We start from the raw sequence: 20,246 nt of genomic DNA, 5'->3' as shown, positions 1-20,246 counted from the left end.
CTGTGACTGTGCTGCTTTTGGGTATCTCGCATCAGATTGCCCTTGTGAGTTGGTGAATGCAACTTCATCCTGACGAGGGGAAGTGCTGTGAGCTCGTTGATCAAAGATCTGATTGTCTTGTAACTTGGAAGTTAAAAATTCCCCTGGAATAACTCCACAAAGTGTGCCAAGCTAGCCAAGGCTCCAGTATCACTTGTTTATTTCCTTCAGGTATCTCTTGCCTTTCTCCCCAGTGGTGACCCAGAGTGGCTTACATCATTCACCTTTCTTCCATTTCATCCTTACACAAGCCCTGGGAAGTGGAACAAGCTGAGAAGGTATGACTGGCCCAAGACCATCCAGAGAACTGCCACAGCAGAGTGGGGATTTGAAGCTGGGTCTTCCAGAGCCTAGGCCAACACACTACCAACTCACCAAACTGGCACCAGTCCAATTCAGATTTTGTCTTGTATATAAACTTTCAGAACAGCTCAACTACAGCAGAAAGTCACCTTGAAGCAGCAACTTGCTTTCAATAGGGACATCACCAAAAAAGCCTATCAATTTTTGTTAAATTGCAGAGTGGACATAAGTCCCAATGATTGATGTAAGCAGGCAGTATCAGATGCCACCCGGTAAAGGACTACCTAAAGCAGTTGTGAGACATACTTAAAGGAGGTACCTGGGGCTAATGTGTATGTCTTTTTCGCTCAGGGACTTGTAGGTAAAGCTCTAAGCTGCTTCCATCGAGACGTGTAGAGAGTGAAATGATAGGAAAATTGTTCTTTATTATGGCAATTTCACACATGGAAGTCATTATTGGATACTGAATTCGCTCAAAGACCTGTTATACACATTATGTGGAATAAGATGGTACACAGATGAGCTCTCTGCAGACTGTAGCCAGACAGCCAAGGATTCCCTGGATGCAGAACAAAAATAGATCCGAGAATAAAGCTTAGTATAACCTTTTACCTCCTGTGCAGAGAGCCTGTTTGTGCTCCAACCTTCAAACATATCCCGATCAGAAATTGTGTAGTCCAAAATCCTACAGTTTTATTGTATGAGATGTCTAGAAAGGCTCCAGAACCTTATTGAATGTCTGAATCCACCCTTTATATCATCCCATGTTGGAAGGCCCCTTAACCTACAAGACCTCTCAGAAATAAGGGGTAGTCAAACTGCGGCCCTCCAGATGTCCATGGACTACAATTCCCAGGAGCCCCTGCCAGCGAATGCTGGCAGGGGCTCCTGGGAATTGTAGTCCATGGACATCTGGAGGGCCGCAGTTTGACTACCCCTGAGTTTCGCCATAGAAAATGTGGCTGGTCTTTTGCAGTTGTTTCCAATCCCGTGCAAACAAAAGACCTGCAATATAATTGTATTTAACATCTTTATTTTGTGATGTAAGATTTTGAGCTGGCATCTCCCTCACTCACTCAGTTCTTACAAAACAGCTATAGCTCAATGAACATGAAATGCAAGCACGGTCCAAGAGCATGAGAGGTTTTGGTGCAGCTGTTGTGGAAGTCGGAATGACCCTAAACGGTTAGTTGCCATGGCTGGCTGTGTTCAACAAGCCCTACTGTGTTTGTGGCATGCAGGTTATGTGCTTCATCTGCTGATACTCCACTGCGCACATTTGGTAGACTACTTCACAACATTCCCCTAGAGGATCTCCAACCCGAAGCACAGGTTTGATACACTGCCTTGTCATTTGACAGGGTCTAAGCTCCTTTTGGAATTCCTCTCCATCTGGAATAGTTCTCAGCATGGCGGTGTAATAACGGCACACAGCCAATACGTTCTGCTGAATTCTCGCTACCTCTATCCCCCACGGTGTCCTTAAGGCCTTCCTGTGGGCACACGTGTTTTTGGCAGCAGCTGAATTAAACCTCAGAGAAATACACCTTTACATATAAGTGAGAAGTGCTTTGGCCTTCTTATTTCATGGAACGTGTGGCATAATTATGAGAGGCATAAAGCCTATGAGCCACTGGAAGGTTGTGAGATTACATCACTGAAGATAAACCACTAATCCTTAAGATTCTTGTCTCGTAACTGTCTTTCCCTGTCATTTTCTTCCAAATACTCCTCTAGGTTAAATAAATCTCAGACTCATATGAGATATTGTTCTGGAAGCAAATGCTGATCTGGGAATTCATTCTTCGTGGCTTATAACTCAGGTTAAATGGATGCAATTTTGGGGTGACTGCATCACACACATAAGTTTATAATTTGTTTGGTATAAAATGAATTGCAGAACATGTAACAATTTTCCTGGGTGTAAATGGCAAGACATAAAAACCAGGCACATTTTTTGCTTGTGTCATTGACAAAGAAATAGACAAATGTGACATTTTTTTTTTTGGCATGTGCAAACTAGTTCTGCTGAGAAGAACTTTAGTAGACTAGCAAGTGCTGAAAAAACATGTAAGTGCCTATAATGATTGGGTTCAACCCAATGATGTTGACTGGCAGGAGATTCAAGACGTACATAAAGTATTTCCTGACACCATGTCTAAGTCACTTATGGAACTTGCTAACTTTGCTGGTTTTAAAACAGAAAAATATGTGGGAGGTAGATAAATCTAAGGTTTGCCATAATGATTAAGTGGAGCTTGGATGTGTATACCTCTGGATGTCAGCCAATGTGGGGCAAAGTCTGAGATTTTTCTCCAGCTAGTTGTGATCCCAAAGACCGTTTATGCACTGGGAACTTCACTGCCCTAGTTCCCATGCAGGAGCACAAATTGGGGGTGGATGAGGCACACCAGGCCAAATGCTCCCCCGTGTGGGTATAGGGAAACCTGCCACAACTAAAACTCCAGCCTGCAGCCCGGCATGAAACCTCCAGTGCGTAAACAGTCTTAGCTGGAGATGAACACACATGAAGCTGAATCAGCCTATCGATCCATCAAAGTCAGTATAGGCTCTCTAGAATCACGGGCAAGGGGATTTCATATCATCTACCACCAGGCCCCTTTAAGTGAACATACTGAGGATTGAACTTCGGACCTTCTGCGTGCCAGGCAGATGATTTTCCACTGAGCTACAACCCCTGCCTGCCATTGCACTTGTTCAACTCAGCTATGTACTCTTCCCTGATGGTCATTTTTGTATCTATGGTGTCTGGTAAGATGCATGAAGAGAAGACAGTAAGGAGTAATAATAGTAATTGTGTGCCATCAAGCCTCATCCAACAGTGGGACCATGGAGTCACCCAAGCAAAAGACAAACACAAATGGTTCACCATTGTTGTCCTTTACATAGTAACCCTTGTCATTGCTGGTGGTCTCCCATCCAAGTATTAACCATGACTGGCCCTGCTTTGCTTCTAAGCATTTACAAGCTCAGGCTCATCTGAGCTGTTTCAGGCTGCTCTAGAAGAACTAGCTCAGGGTCAGTTTGGGGTAGGCAAGAGTTGCTGTGCAGACTGAGTAATAACATGTGTGTTCTAATCAGTCATCTTACTGTGTCCTGCCAAAAGGTAGAGGAAACCAAGATCTGATGCAATCTGGCCACTCAAGGGAATTTTATTTTCAGGCCTTAGGGTGGTTCTCAAGAACTTTGTCAATAAGACCCAGTATAAAGACAGAGATGTAACCACTTGTTCCTCTTGAATTAAATCACTTCTGGAGGAAACCAGACACCTCTGATGAATACTGACAGTTGTACCTCTTGCTAGACATGAAGAACGTTCCTTATTTCATTAGGTTTTATTTAATTTATGTTGTTGTTTTTTTACCAGATTTCAGCTGTTCACTATAGACTTTGTGGATTAATTTGAATTGCCTATGTATGTGTTGCTGTTTTTATATGCCATTTATACAGTATGTATGTGCACATATAACAGCTATCATCTAAAATTACACTCATACATACATTTTTTCAATATTTGTACAAGAAAAATAGCACAATGAAACAATAATGTGAATGTAAAAGAATTCAAGGGTCACCTCACATGTGAGAAGTCAACTTTACATGGAGATTTGAAGGCTGAAATGAAAGGGCTGAGATTTTTGAAATTATCTCTTCATCCAGGTTTGATTATACCTATTTGAACTAACCACAAGCATGCAGGCAATGGTTATTAAAGGGAAAAGACCAAGTAAGTCTTAGATCAAGTGACAGTTGTCTCTTCAAGGCAAGTCTGCTGGCTACAGACGAGCACTCCAGATCAGGAAAGTGAGAATCAGTAGCACCAAGTGGGAAATTAGAAGAAAGCGTTGAAAACTTTCTTCAAGCCACTGCCTTCCCCCAAGCTTACAAGAGTGGGAGAGAAGGCACACACTGATCCTTGAAGGAACAAAACTTGCTGCACTGCTGTCTTGATGACTATCTAGGTACCAAAGCCAGGTAGGCCAGGACAAATATCTGAAAGTTACACATTAAACACTGCAAATTCTGATGTAACAGATCATTATGGGAAGATATCCATATGCAAACAGGAATGTGCAGCATTGCTGCCTGTTCCCTGACATCAACCTAAGGGCCTTTCCACGAAACTTCCTGTTCCTTGACATCGATTTATCACAAGAACAGTTGCCATCCCATTGTGTGCAATTTATTGTCAGGTTAATGAGGGTGCGTTTGTTCCAAAGATGACGGGGAGCTGAACTTTCAGTTTCTGTGAAATTTGTTAAGCATGAATTCACTTTTGGGGATGAGAAGATCCCAAATCGGGCACCTTCGCTTCCATTATCTGTTTTTTAAATTTCTGGCTCAAGTGATGGAGCACAGTTACTATAGATTTTGGAGGACTTTGTTAATACCTAATTAGGCACACTACATTTTCAGGGATTCCCCCCCCCCCTGCCTGAAAACACAAGGCCTCTTCGCTTTCAAAGACCCGTTATATTGATTGCAGGTACCACCACCACCTCTCTGCTCTGTGTGTGTGTTTTTTTTTTTTTTTTTATAAAGTTTTTATTTTTATTTTCCAAAATTAAAGACAGTAAGATATATGCAATCTATGTTGTCAATACAGAAAAAAGAGGACTATGCTCTTCATTTAATACATTTGGTTCCCTGTTTCAATCCCCTTTGTGTTATTTTTTTAGATAGTTCAGGTAAGGGCCGCATTGTTCTTGAAAGGCCTCTTCTGTTTTTCCATTAATTATCAGTGTCAGTTTAGCCATCTTGGCAAAGTCAGCTAGTTTGTTCAGCCAGTCTTCTGTCGAGGGTAGTTCTTGCGTTTTCCATTTCTTGGCCAATTCTAGTCTTGCTGCCGTCGTCGCGTAGAAGAAGAAGCTCTGTGTGTGGGTTGGGAGGCACTGAGGAGGAACACTTAATAACATAGCTTCAGCTTTCATAGGGAATCTAAGACCCCACATTTTCTGCATAATAGTATGTATTTTTGCCCAAAACTTATAAACTTTTTCACATCTCCACCACATATGAAAAAAAGAACCTACTTTATCATCACATTTCCAACATTTGTTGTTACAATTTTTGGCAATTTTAGCGATCACTTTTGGAGTTACATACCACCTATAAAACATTTTGTACCAATTTTCTTTAAGTATTTGACTGTTGGTATACTTTGGTATTCTAGACCATACTAACTCCCATTGTTCCATTGTCACATTAGTCTCAATATTTTGCATCCATTTGATCATACATGGCTTTACCCGTTCCATTTCTGTCTCGTACCTTAGTAACAGTTTATATATTTGGCCCTGTAAATGTGGTTTATCTTGGATTACTAAGTTTTCAAACTCTGGTATTGGGGCCTCTAGATTTAACGGTTGCTGGAACTCTGCTTTAAATCTGGATACTAGTTGGTTGTACTCTAACCATTGAATTTCTACTCCTTCATCCTTTATTGTTTGTATATCCTTAAGCTTACCAGTCTTTGATATTAAGTCTTTGTACTGAATACAGGTCAACCTTTTTTGTTGAGCTTTACCAAAATGTGCCTCAATTGGCGATTTCAATATTGATGGTGTGGGGGAAAGTCTCTTATTATATCTTGACCATACATTCATAAGCCCACTAGTCCAGGTATTTGCTACTACTTTTTGTTTTTGTTTTCCTGCTGGCCATAGTCTTTCATGAAAACTGTTACCCATGGTTTTTCTTTCAAATACCAATTCTCTTGAGTGCGGTTCCCGTATCCAGTCCACTATGTATGTAAGTGTTGCTGCGTCTTTGTATAGTTTTAAATTAGGTACACCTTGGCCTCCTCTCTCCTTCACGTCTTGAAGTATTTTAAAAGCAACTCTTGGCCTTTTTCCACTCCAAATAAATTTGTTAATCGCTGATTGCCATTTTCTTAGCGTTTTCTCCTGGACCACTATTGGTAACATTTGGAACAAAAAGTTGAATTTAGGCAACAGGTTCATCTTGACCGTAGCCATTCGAGCTGACCAGGACAGTTTTAACTCGTTCCATCTTTTGATATCCAGTTGCATGTTCTTCCAGAGTCTTTCATAGTTACCAATGAAGAGTTCTTGGAATTCTTTGTCTAGGTAGATTCCCAGATATTTCACCCATTTGGGATTTGTCTCACATCCGGTTTTTCGGTTGATATTTTGCACTTCGAGATCTGTGGCTCCCTGTAAAACGATTTTTGTTTTATCCTTATTTATTTTGTACCCTGAGTAATGCCCAAAGTCTTTCAGTAGTTCCAGGAGAGGGGGAATTGACGCTTTTGGGTTCATGACAGTACACACTACATCATCAGCATAACATTTTAATTTGAATTCCTGATCATCTATTTTGATTCCCATGATCTCCTCTGTGGCTCTTATCTTAGTTGTCAGCATTTCCAGTACCAGGTTAAATAACAATGGAGACAAAGGACATCCTTGTCTGGTGCCTTTACCTATTTTAATGGATTGTTTTGTAAGCATTCCATTTATTAAGATTCTGGCTTCTTGTTCCGAATATATTTGTCTGATGAATTCCAGGAAAGTACCACCACAATCGGTTGCTTTCAGTGTTTCAAATAGGAAATCCCAACTAACGTTGTCGAAGGCTTTCTCCGCATCCAGGAATATAAAAGCGGCCTTCAACTTTTCTTTACGCACGTAGTCTGCCACATTCAATACAAATCTTATGTTATTTCTCATTAATCTTTTTGGCATGAATCCAGTTTGATCTTGATGTATAACGTCTCCGATGCATTTTTTCAGTCTTTCTGCTAAGATTTTTGCCAAGATTTTGTAGTCCACATTTAGCAGAGAGATTGGTCTATACGAGTTGGGTGAGTTCGTGTCTCCTCCTTCTTTGTGAATAAGTGTTATTGAGGCCTGTTGCCATGATTTTGGGAGAGATTTTCCAGGATTGTCTATAATCTCATTCACTAGTTGAAGTAGATGTGGAGAGACAACATGACTCATCTTCTTGTAATATATTGCACTCAGTCCATCCGGCCCTGGGGCTTTCTGGGCTTTTGTTGTCATTATTGCATCGTTTATTTCTTGCATTGTAATTCTTTGATTAAGAATTTTTCTGTGATGGTCTGTGAATTTGCTCATTGATATTTTTTGACAAAATGTTCCAGGGTCTATATTTTGTTCCTTTTTCGTAAATATGTTCTGGAAGAATTGGGTAAGACATGAGTGAATTTCTACTTCATTATTATAGTTCCGGCCTTCATGTGATAGCTTTGTGATGCCAAGCTTCTGATAACTCTTCCGCAGTCTTTGAGCCAGCCATCTCCCCGGTTTATCTGCCCATTCAAAGTTTTTTTGTTTGAGATAGTCGAGTTTCTTCCTCATTTCCTCCACCTCTAGGTTGTCTCTCTGTATTCTTAGTAATTTTATTTGTTTTGCTAATCCTCTAGTTTGATGTTCTTGATGTTGCTTTTCTGTCTGTTGCAATTTTTCTTTTATTTCACTCAGAGTCTTTTCTTTTCTTTTTCTTATTGTAGTATTAAGTCGTAAGAGTATGCCTCTCATATATGCTTTACTGGCATCCCACACCGTGGCCGATGAGGAGTCTGGAGTGACATTTAGTTTGAAGAACTCTTGTAGACTTGCTTCACAGATCTGCTGAACCTTTGGGTCCTCCAGAAGATAATTATTCATTTTCCACCTTCTTATTCCGACTCTTTTCACACAAAGCTCTATTTGTAATGGGTTGTGGTCTGCGAAGGTGTTTGGTAGTATCTCTGAAGTTCTCAGTTTGTGTAACATTTGTTTTGACGTCCAGCATTGATCCAGTCTTGAGTAGGCATCATGTCTGTTTGAATAGAAAGTATATTGGCGCAATTTTGGATGGTGTTCTCTCCATACGTCCACTAGAGCCAGGTGCTTAAAATTAGATCTTGCAGAAGGTGGAAATGTTGAACCTGATTTCCTTGAAGATTTATCCCAGTATGAATCTTGGACTGCATTAAAGTCTCCGATTATCATTACCTCATTTTCCAATGAGTCCGAGTTGGACAGGAAAAAATCCCTATAAAATGTCTCTTTGGCGTTGTTTGGCGCGTAAAGGTTCACCAAGACAAAGTTTTGCCCGTCAGGAAGCTTAATCCTAAGGATAGAAAAGCGTCCATCTGGGTCCTCGGATATAATCTTCGCATTTATATTGGGGTTTACAATATATGTCACCACCCCTCTTTTCTTTTCCTTTGCTGATGCAATCCATTCTTTTCCTAGGCTTTTGTTTTTTAATAATTTTTGGTGTCTTTTTGCAATATGGGTTTCTTGTAGACATATTATATCACATTTTAGTTTTCGTAGTTGATTGAAAACTTTCGATCTTTTGTTCGGTGAATTTAATCCATTAATATTAACAGAAACTATCTTCAGAAGCTCCATTTTTACTTTCTGGTCCCAGCACCTTTTCTTGCTACTCCCTTGTATTCTTGCTGGCTTGTCTGTTTTCTCTGTTCTTCTGCCAGGGCAGAGCCTTCGGCTAGGGTATCCGCTAATTCTTGTGCTTGTTGTAGTGTTTTTATGATCCTTCTTCCAGTTGGTAATATAACTTCCAATGCGAATGGAATTTTCCAGAAGTATCTGATGTTTTGTCCAATCAGAATTTGCCGTAGGAAGTGAAATTGTGCCCTTTTTTGTAATATCTCTGGTGGCAAGTCTTGAAAGATCTTAACTTCTTGGTCTTCCAGGGTGAATGGATCTTCTCTATGCTTTCCTTGGAGTGCGTTCTTTGCTGACTTAGATTCAAAGCCGACGAGAATGTCTCTTGGCTGGTTGTTTCTCTTGGCTGCTCTGGAATTTACTCTGTAAGCTTTCTCGATTTTCACCTCTTCTTCCTCCAAGTATGAAGCGATCGCCTCAGTGAGTTCTTTCTTTAAATCTTCCTTGCCAAAAGATTCCGGGGCCCCTCTGATTTTCACGTTCCTACTTCTCACTTCTGTTTGCAGGATTTCAAACTTGTCATCTGCTCCTACTCTCCAGCCTTCCAGTTTTTCAATTTTAACGTTGTGTTCTTTTAGTTGTTTTGTATTTCCTTCTACGAGTGTTTTTATTCCATCTATACTATCTGTGAGTTCCTTCTTGATGTCTTGTATTTCTTTGGAAAGTTCTTTAGATTGTTTTTTTAATGCTTCATCCGTATAGGCTTTTATCTCTTTGCTATGTTTCTCTAGAAGGCGGGCTATTTTTTCCATATCTAAGCTTTCTTCTTCTGAGCTTTCTTCCAGTTCTTCTTGGTCTTGTTCTTCTTGGTCTTGTTCTTCCAGTTCTTCTTGGTCTTGTCTGCTCTGTGTGTGTTGATTCCTGAGTCAGCAGGCAGATGCTGGTCATGATTCCACATTCACAGGCACCAAACCCCTGAATCCCAGAGCCAGGGGATAACATCAGGGTAAGGTCTCCAACCTCTGTACCCTGTTCTTGGCCCCCCCAGAGGAATTGGTTGGTCACTCTGAGACAGGATCCTGGACCACATGGAGGACTAGTCCACTCTAGGAGGGTACTTCTTATGTTTTTATGATGATGGATCTTCTCTCAGTTGTGTGAAGCCAAAAATTGGGGATCCGTTTATTGCCTGTAAGGGTGAATTAGCCATCCTCCTCCCTCCTCCCCCACCTAGATTGTTAAATAATAAAAGGGAAATGTTGGATCCTTTTCAAAACCTTCCACAACACCAGTGAATCCACATTGGGTGTGGGACCTGAATCTACTTATTAGTTCAGTTTAACAACTCAGTCTACAGTATACCTAAGCAAAACGGAAATGATCATCTCAAAGTAACTTTCTCTTCTTATATAAGATCTCAATAAATATGCCCTATAAATTATCTATAAACATCTCTTATGTACACTGGCGTGGCTGAAGTGCTTTCATTTTTTTGATGGAGTTTCAGCTGACTGGAAGTTGGGAGCCCTGTAGGGAGCCCTGTCCAGTTTTCTCAAGTATACTTTTATGCCTGCCTTATCAGTTCTAGTGAATTCTGTTTACCAATAAGACCAATGAGATTTCCAATGAGACTATAAGCTTTTGAGAGTCAAAGCTTTCTTTGTCAGATAGATTCAAGTAGGAATGGAGATCCCTGAGCCCTTCTTTCCCAGCAAATCTTATCCCTGGAAATCTTGTTGGTCTTTAAGTTGCTACTGGACTCAACTCTTGTCTTCTGTGTATGTCTATATGGTAACCGTAGGAATGGATACCCTCCAAAACATCCTGTCATCAACAGCCTTGCTCGGGACTGAGCAAGCTATGGCTTCTTTGACTGAATCAACCCATCTTATGTTGGGTCTTCCTCTTTTCCTGCTGCCTTCAACTTTTCCAAGTTTTATTGTCTTTTCTAATAGACCAACACAGCTACCCACCTGAAACTGTTTACTAATGCGGTGTTTTGATCTCTTCTCTACTCGCTATAGTTGCCAAACGGGCTGCTATTAATGTAGGCAGGGGTAGTCAAACTGTGGCCCTCCAGATGTCCATGGGAATTGTAGTCCATGGACATCTGGAGGGCCACAGTTTGACTACCCCTGATGTAGGGTTTTTCAGAGCCAGTTCATAGTAATAATTTGGCTTGGATCCTAATCTCCTTTTCCACTCCCAAAAGAAACTTGCACTCACAGAAAAGGGAGAGGGCGATTTTTGCTGGATGGTCCCTCAGCCTCCCCACTTTGACCTCCATGATGTTCCCAGGGATACGCTGACTCGTGGGGGCAGAAATGGGGAGATGGAAAGGTTGCTGCTTATGTAATGCAGTTTGACTCACACTACATAGAATCTTAGATGAAATCTGTCCTTACTTTACCTCAAAGTAAATCAGAGATGCAGAGATGCCTTCATGTAAGCATCTGGCTGGACATTTTAAAAATCCATTGCAAAAAATATCCCATTAACTTCCCTGGGGTTTTACAAGAGCTTTGGTCACTTCTGCAATAAACACAGTCTAAATAAGAAAAGGAAGATTTCCAAAAATATTAAGTTGGATGAAATATTAAGTTGGATGGCAATTGTGTCTGAGAATTCTGGCTCCTAGCTGTTTTGGGGGTAAAACATATAAAAGAGTGTGGACATGATAAGACATTTTCTAGAAACTAGAACTATATGGCAGTAGCCCAGAGTCCTCCTGCTAATTTGTGAAGACAAGTTGCTACAGTAGATGAGGGAGTATTAGAGAATTTCTCCAACAGTTCTTCTTAATCTCATATGACAGTGACTCATGCATAGGGCTGACAAGTGAACTTGTTTGGCGAACCCACTGGGTTCAAGATGACCTAAGAGTAATTTTTTTGGGAAGATCTCTCCCTGGAAATCACCTTCTTCTCGCTGATCTCTGTAGTCTGGAAATTAATTGTAATTTTTCTGGAAGTCACCTTCTTCATGGAAATCTGCCTATCGTCTCAAGCGCATCCTGCTGTCTATCAACCAACGAGTTGTATCTATTGAGTATGCTTCAGAAGAAAAACGCATCTTGAAGCCAAGGTGCTATTTTGCCCTGAGAAGGTCATAAAAGGATAAAATGTGAGCAAAATCAGACTATTTCTGAGCTGACACCCATTGAATGCCAAGGTCTACAACAAAGATGAATGTCCAAGGGGAAAGCCAGCAACAACAGCAGGCTCCAAGATGGTAGATGTGAGGTTCTTCATGACACACAGTGTAATTCTAAGCAGAAGGACACCCTTCTAAATCAATTTTCCTGAACAAGCTTAAGAAGAAGAAGAAGAAGAGGGGGAGGGGGAGGGGGAGAAGCCGCGGCCCGGTACCGACTGATCCACAGACTGGTCCTGGGACATCAGTGCCTCAAACCCTGAGCTTTGGAGCTGTCGGTTTCCCGATTATTCGCTCAGCCGAGAGCTTTGTATCCATTTCAGCTAGCCCATGTAATTACAAAATGGTGATTAAAGAATAGATGGGAGGTTCTTCACCTTGGCAATGCAGTAGAGATTCTGATCCATGTGACTGTGGGCAAGGTGACCAGACTTCACCTTTACAATTTATCTTCTGACATTACAGTAGCTCTCACCTGCAAGCATTTAAGATGCTTATCTCAGGAGAAAAGATGCTACTAGGGTTAATCACTTTGTGTTATAAACCTCTTTAAGGGGAGATTTATATTAATGAACCTATTTGCCTCCTGTATCTGTTTTGCGCCTCATAGTACAAGTGAAATAGCTGAGAAGAGAGAGGGGAAGAATGTAGGCCTCTTGCCTTACTGCCTTTACTGTGCTGTGCCATGCCAGGTGTATAGCTTCACAGCTGAGAAGAACAGTAGTCCCTTCTTTGAAAAACATCCCTTCTGAACATGGCCAAAAAATGTGGGCTAGAAAAATCCACAGAAAAAGTCCATATACTACTGACCTGGAGGAATCCCTGAAAAAGTTCTAAAAGAGATTCTGGGGAGGAGAGGGATTTGACATCTCCCCAAACTGGAAAATACCTGCTGAGCACCATGGTGGAGTTGCCCAACAAGCAAGATAGCAATAGCACCTTACCCTAAGCCAGGGGTAGTCAAACTGCAGCCCTCCAGATGTCTGTGGACTACAATTCATGGGAATTGTCCATGGACATCTGGAGGGCTGCAGTTTGACTACCCCTGCCATGAGCAATCTCAGCACCAGCATTTGGGACAGGAATGCCCAGTGGTGGTTACAGCATGGCAGAGAAAAGGCTAGGAAGACAGATAAAGCAGAAAATGAGAGGGAGAGAGGGGAGAAGAAAATGGGAGGTGAAAAACAGTGGAAGGAAAGCCTGGGAGAAAGATGAAATTTAGGGGACGGGGAGAAATCTGCAGGGGACAGAAAGAATAAAAAAATAGGGAGGAGAAAAGGGGGGATTTGGGGGTTGGGCAAATAATAGCTTGCACAGAAAGAGGGGATAAAAGGTTAGGGACCGTACAGGGGAATAGGATATTCCTCTCTTGTAATCTTTGCAGCTCCCCAGCTTGAAAACGCACAGTCATTCCTCACAGCCTCTTGGACAAACACCCACTTGGACAACTGAAGGCGAGCCAGGAAGGAACGAAAGGTGAGCTCAGCTCTTGAGCTTTTTTCACTTCAAATCCAATTAGAGAACCTGAATTTGTCATTGTTCTTGAGTTAGGAAGGGGGGTCTGAACAGACTTGTCTTTCTGGGAGGCAAAAGTTGCCTCAGTTGGGCACATGCCAAGGCTCACAGTGGCCACCTTGGCTAGAAATGCTGATCTCTCTCTTCCCAATGGAAGGAGCATCTGGAGACAATGAAATAAGCAGATTCCAGGAACTGAACTGTCCAGCAGCCTTTGCCCCTCTTTCTTTGCTTTCCAGCCTGAGGAGGCTTTAAAAAGTTCAGGGAAGTGTGCCCTTTCAACATAGCTGATACTGGCAGGAAAAAGAGGAACTGTGACCGGGAGGAACATGGCTGCCAAGTACGGTTCCCGGCCTCCAGGTGAGGCTTGGCGTTCTGCTGGAGTTACCACTCCAAGCTACATAGATCAGTTCCTCTGGAGAATGTGGAAGCTTCAGTGGGCAGACTCTATGGCACCATGTCTTTGCTGAACTTCCTGCCAGTTCCCAAGCACTACCACATGATTTGCACAAGCTAGAGCTGAAATCTCTTCCATCAAGAGGGTCAAACTTGACCAAACTTCCAAGAGTCCAGGTCAGCCAAGAGGCCACCTGATACTTGGGTTGGCTCTCAGTGATATAAGGTATCAGAGATGCTCTTGATCTTGGAGTTTGTGGGTCATCACAGAAGCCCTGGGGGAGGGAGGGGTGGGAGAGGGGCCCAGGGACACTCCCTCTGCAATCTTCCTCCCAAAGACCCTTCCTTGCAGTACCGGTCTCTGCTTCCCCTTGGAAGAGAGACAACCAACATTCTTCTTTCTAAAAGCGTCATACTGTTGTCCTCGCCACTCTTGTTCCACATGGGCTGGTTGGTATCCACAGAACATGAGTGGGCAATTTGGGGGGCGGCATTTGCCTGCCTCCTGGCACCTTTTACTGACTCATGGCAGGCAAGAGCATGTGACATCCATTCCAATAAATGTGAAGCTCTATTAGGGCCACAACAGAAAATAAGCAATGTGATTTCCTCAAAATATTGGCTTAACCTTCCTGCCCTCTGAGAACTCCCCGTTGTATGTTTTGGCACCTCTACCTGCAAGCTCGTCTCCCAGCCAATCCATTTGTTTAGTCTACAGGAGTCGGGCTTTACGCAAACACATTTTGTTTTTCAAAAGCCCGGCTTAGGAACCAAAGCTGCCAGGAGCTGAAAGGTAACAGTTCTGCCCGGCTATAAAGGACTGTCATGCATGCGTGACACTTGCTTCTTGTCCCAGGAGATGCTCATTAGTGGTATTCAAAGGCACCATATTGACACGAGTTGAGCCAAATCCTTCTGCCCTTGAAATGTGCAAACACAGGGAACGGCAAGCAGCAGTGAGAAGCCTACAAACATTTTTAGCCTAATTCCGCTGTACAAGGGGAATATTTTGCCTGTGGAGATGTTAATTAAACTGAATTCTGAAGACTCAGCAGTGGAACTTGCTCCGTGGCTCACAGAGAACCACATTCAGATGCCTCTGTAGCTCAGTCCTTCTTTTCATCTTCAACCAGGTGTGGTACCTTCCTTTTAATGGGATTCCCTGGCCCCACCTAGCCTCTATCCAATCCCCTTCCCTGTGCTCCATCTGGGAGGCTATGAAAGGAAAGGGAAGCCTTCTCTGCTGCCTGTCTCACTGTGCTGCCCCATCCCTTGGCTGTTGGGGCTGCTTCTTAGCTTCGTCCATCCTGGCTTTCCCCAAGTTGTGGCTTGACCATGCCTTCTGACCACATTCCTCCTTGCTCCTACCTAGCTCCCAGCCACTTCTCTCTCTTGGCCTTCACATAGGTGAATCAGGCCTGTGGTAGCTGGGTTGGGGTCAAGTTGGGGCCAGGCATTGTTTCAAGATTGGGAACCACAGGCCAACAGCAAACTTTTCATTGGATATAATGGAGAGATGGGAGCAACCCCCTGGGGACCAATCACTATGGAATTCGTAAGGGAGTCAGGGAAGAGCCTCCTGGAGCTACCCTGAAAGTTTGGAGGCTGTACCTCAAACCCCGACTCTCCCAGCCCCAAGAAAGTAAAAAAAGCCAAAATTCCCATTATAGCCAATGGCCACATTGACTTTAATGGGTGCTGAAGCCAAATTGGCCAGATTGGGCTCTTAGTGGTTCATAAGTGGGGGGAGGGGGGATTGGAGGGGGGAGAAAACTTTTGAGAGGCACGTTTTGTGCCACAATACAGAAAAACATTTTCTTTTATTTCTGGAATTGCCTATACGTGTATTTGCCTATTTGTTGCTCCAGGCATGTTGCCATTAAAAAAAAAGAAAGTCTTGTTCCTGAGAGAGGGAGATAGGTGTGAGGGAGGAACGATACAGGTGACTCTAGCCTGTTTGAGCCTCCATACCTTTCTTCTGCTGGTTGCCTGCTGCTTGCTCTCCATGCGCTAGCACTTTTTAGGGTGGTGAATCCACTTAATGCAATTCCCAAACTTGCACTTTAAAATGGAGGATGTGGTGAGCAGTTGGCTGGCCAGACGTTGGATGTGGAACAGCTGGAATATAACACCTACATTAGGTAAGCATTTGACTATATTTATCGCGTGCGGAAAAGCCCTAACAATTAGACAAAATTAATATGATATTAATCTAAGAGTTCTTGATGTCTGGTATGTTTTGGAAATGGTCCATACCAGCATGGGAATTAGCCACATGACACAGGCAACTCAGGCTGCTAGTCTTTGCTAGTCTTTCAGTGGCAATGGAAGAAAATGCCTTTCAGTCGCAGCCAACTTATGGCAACCCTGTAAAGTTTTTCAGGCAACAGACAAGCAGAAGTAGATTGCCATTGCCCACCTCTTCCTTGGTGCTCTCCCATCCAAGTACTAAGCAGGACTGACCCTGCTTAGCTCCTGAGATCAAATCAGATCAGGGTAGCCTGAGCCATCCAGGTCTTCCAGAAGCAACCCTATTACAACTAAAATGATTTGGGTATTGTTCAAGGCTGAGTAACATAACTGTTTCAGTCTGAGGTAGCTTTAATCTTTCCAGCCACATCAACCTATGCTGTACCAGTTCTTGTACACCATGCATTTCACCCAGAGTATAGTCTGCACTTAGTCTGCACTTGATGCACCTCAGCTATTATAATGCAGCAGCCCTTGCTTTATAAACTGCATGGATTAGAGACTACCTGGGAAATGTGTATATGCCTCTCTGAAATGTGAGAGGAAAGATAATTTATATATGTAATCAACTTTACGTGCAGATCTGCAAGCGCCCTAAATGGGAAGTTTTGGTAGAATACCCAACAGAACACAGGGCAGCAATCCTCAGCCACCTTGGCATGCGCTGAGAGAGACTGGAAGTCAGTGCTGGATAAACCTATCCTGTGGCTGCTACAGGTTACAATTGTCTTGAGAACAAACCCACAGTTGTCACCAAGGCTGGCAGTTCTTTCTGTGATAAAAAATGGGTTTGTTTCTGGTGAAATCCATGATACTATTTGGCTGTAATTCTTCTATTCACAGAATATACTTTAGCAGGACTTGGGCATTTTATTGGCTTTTAAAGGCTCTAACAGAGTATGTGTCTAATTTCTTAATGGGTTCTTATTTGTTTCCTTTTAGTTATTTCTGGTACAAAGTTGTATCATCGTGGTGCTGGATTTTATGGCTTTGGCACTGCCACAGTCACCCATAGTAGAGACTGTGTCAAACCTTCCATTAGATACTCTTGCTTTAAAGAATTTTATGACTTGGGCATATTGCCGGATCTTTCGGTGTATGCTTTAGACATTTTTTTAATTCAAATTTAATTTTGTGAGAAAACAATTTGGCTATTTCTATTAAGACGATATCAGTTTCAGGTGCAATTTTCTTTGCCATTTGTTCCAGGCGTAACAGATCACATCTTATATAAAGCCCAAGTTGGATTCTGAATTTCTGATAGGGCTTCCCTAAATTTCAGCAAATGTATGAGCAAAACAAGTGCTCTGGGATGAAATTCAAGAATTGTCGATCATTTAGCAAAAGGTATGGTTTCACTGCCTTTAACATCTTGTAAAAAAAGTTTTTTTTTTTAATGGACAGGATATTAAACATTTAAAAGTGGCTGTAATTACTTTTCAGTGCAATTTTCTAAGGATTTTTCTTACACTTTCCTGGCTGTTCAGTAAAAGAAGTCCTATAATAAAGGAAGCAGTCTGAATTACAGAAAAATAGTTTTGTAGATTCAGCTTCATTTTACTCATTCATTGCTGATTCATACTCTCCCTAGCAAATATTCTTAGATTTTTAGACCGCCCTCCCATACGGCCCAGGACAGTAAATAGAATAACCTCTCCAGACATATTTCAAACCTAGTCTACTGGAACTATCTTGGCTCTATGATCAATCAAAGTGGTGGATGCAGCCATGAAATCAAACGGCGAATAACACTGGGCTGGAACAGAATGTTAGGCTTGAACCGAGTATGGAAGAGTAAGGATATCAGACTTAATACGAAGTGCCGGCTAGTCAATGCTGTTTTCTTCCCCATAACAAGTTATGGATGTGAAAGCTGGACCCTGAAGAAGGAAGACAGGAGGAGAATAGATACTTTCGAATTATGGTGTTGGAGATGAATGCTGCGAATACCATGGACAGCCACAGTTACCAACAAGATGGTTTTAGAGAGGAGCAAACCAACTATGTCATTAGAAGAGAAGATATTATGGCTGAAGCTCACTTACATTTGGACACATCATGCGATCAAACTCACTAGAAAAATCCTTAATGCTCGGCATGGTCAGAGGCAAAAGGAAACGTGGTCGCCAAAGGATCCGCTGGCTCAACACAATCAAAGCCGATACAGGGATGGCCATGAACCAATTAAAAGAAGCAGTCAGAGACAGGGGCACATGGTGAAGACTTTCCTATAGAATCACCGAGGGTCGGACACGACTGAACGGATAGCATCATCATCATCATCATCATCATCATCATCATCATCATCATCATCTACTGGAACCAACTCTAGGCCCAATTATTTGTCTTAAAGCATCCCTCATTATGATCTTAACACCCACTGCTTTGAGTCATAGTCCATTTGCTTGTCATAAACACAGAATTGTTGATCAGTTCCAACCCGGCTCTTGTGTAACTTGTCATGTATTCATGCAGTACGATACAATTAGCATTTCTTCTTGTATGTTCATTCTACGCGGCCTGATAGAAATCCCCCCCCCCCACAAAAAAGGATTTATTGTTACTGTAGGTTTGGCAATCAATTGAATAAATATACATTTATAAATCAATACTATTTTAAGACAAAAAAGTACTATTTACTGTTGTAATCTCCTGCAAAATGCATTTTGTTCATGCACAATTTTCACATACCCTTTGGGAGGTATCATTCCCTCCCTCTCACATAATCTAATTATCAGACCAAACCTGCAGGTAGCAGTAGGGATTGGGGGATGGTGCAGAGGTGCAGCTAAATCTTTGTCAGAAGCAGATCGGGAGAGGCAAAGCAGGATTGCCAACCTGCAGATGGGGCCTGGAGTTCTTTCAACACTACAACTGATCTCACAGTACAGTAATAAAAGGGAAGCTTCAGATTCTGTTATGGTATCACATCCCCCCTCCCCGAAATCCCTCCCCCACCCAAATTCTACTCTCATCAAGCAGTGCCCCAAATTTTCAGGAATATCCCTCCCAAAGTTGGCAACTCAAAGGTCAGATAATTGAATCTTGCGGAGCTGGACTGAACTGTGGGTTATTTTGGGCCACAAGGAGCTGTTGTGTACTTTTAACAGGGGTTTTAATGGGGGATTTTAACGGGGGTTTTAATGGGGGATTTTAAGACCATTGTTACCCGCCACGAGCCTGTAGGGAGTGGCGGGAAATAAATCAAATAATAATAATAATAATAATAATAATACTCTAACACCAGCATATAGTTTGTGAAGGATTCTCCTAAAGTCAATACCCCCTGGAGCACGCAGCAAAACTTGATTATCAAGGGACATAATAATGCAAAATCTGGTAAAAGTGTCAGACTTTTACCAGACATGAAACATAGTATTGCGCCTTAAGCCTTTAAAAGGTTTCTCGTTGGCTAGAAATTAAAAGTCTGGATGTGGACAAGCTTTTCTGGTTGCATTTGGAACAGGTGTCTGTTGCAACGCTGTGGAAAGAGAAAAGCAAGCATCAGGAATTCCCAGGCTTTGAAAGTGGCGTAGAATGTGACTGTGAGACTGCCAAGGCACAGAGGCTCATATGAGATGGGCAGTCAAAGGACAGCCGAGTGAATGGAAAGAACACATATCTCCAAGAATGCGATCAGCAAAGGCAATCACCCTGTAGACACACACACACCAAGAGAGAGTTTTTAAAGTTTTGTGAGAACATTGTTTCTATGAAGAATATGAATTTGAAACCAAATTAAATGGAAAGTCTTGAGTTTCGGGCTCCCCAGGGCAGGCACTCAGACCCATGAATGCTTTGAAGCAATGCGGTTTCTGTACTGCAAGTCCAACCAATGAGTCCTTGATCCCATCCAGGATTATTCACATGTAAATTTCATAGATTTCGATTAGGTTTGCAAATAAATGTGCACAGGACTGCAGCTTCAATGTGCTTGTTCCTCCAAGTCATCATAGATACTTGGATGGACCAGTCAAAACCATGTCACAGCGAGGCTCAATGGTTAGAATCAAGTGACTCTTGGGAAGTCAGTCTTACTGTGTTGGAGAAAGATCTCCATCTGCATTTTCCATCTGTTGGAGAAAGGCTAGTTGAAAGGGATTCACTGATCCTACCCTACAGCTCCAGAATTTTCAGGGGTATAATCTGTTTTTCTCCTGGCACAATCAGGGCTCAAATTTGTGA

Source organism: Paroedura picta, chromosome 10 (genome assembly GCF_049243985.1).
Source record: "Paroedura picta isolate Pp20150507F chromosome 10, Ppicta_v3.0, whole genome shotgun sequence".
Classification (NCBI taxonomy): domain Eukaryota; kingdom Metazoa; phylum Chordata; class Lepidosauria; order Squamata; family Gekkonidae; genus Paroedura; species Paroedura picta.
This window is presented reverse-complemented; position numbering follows the sequence as displayed.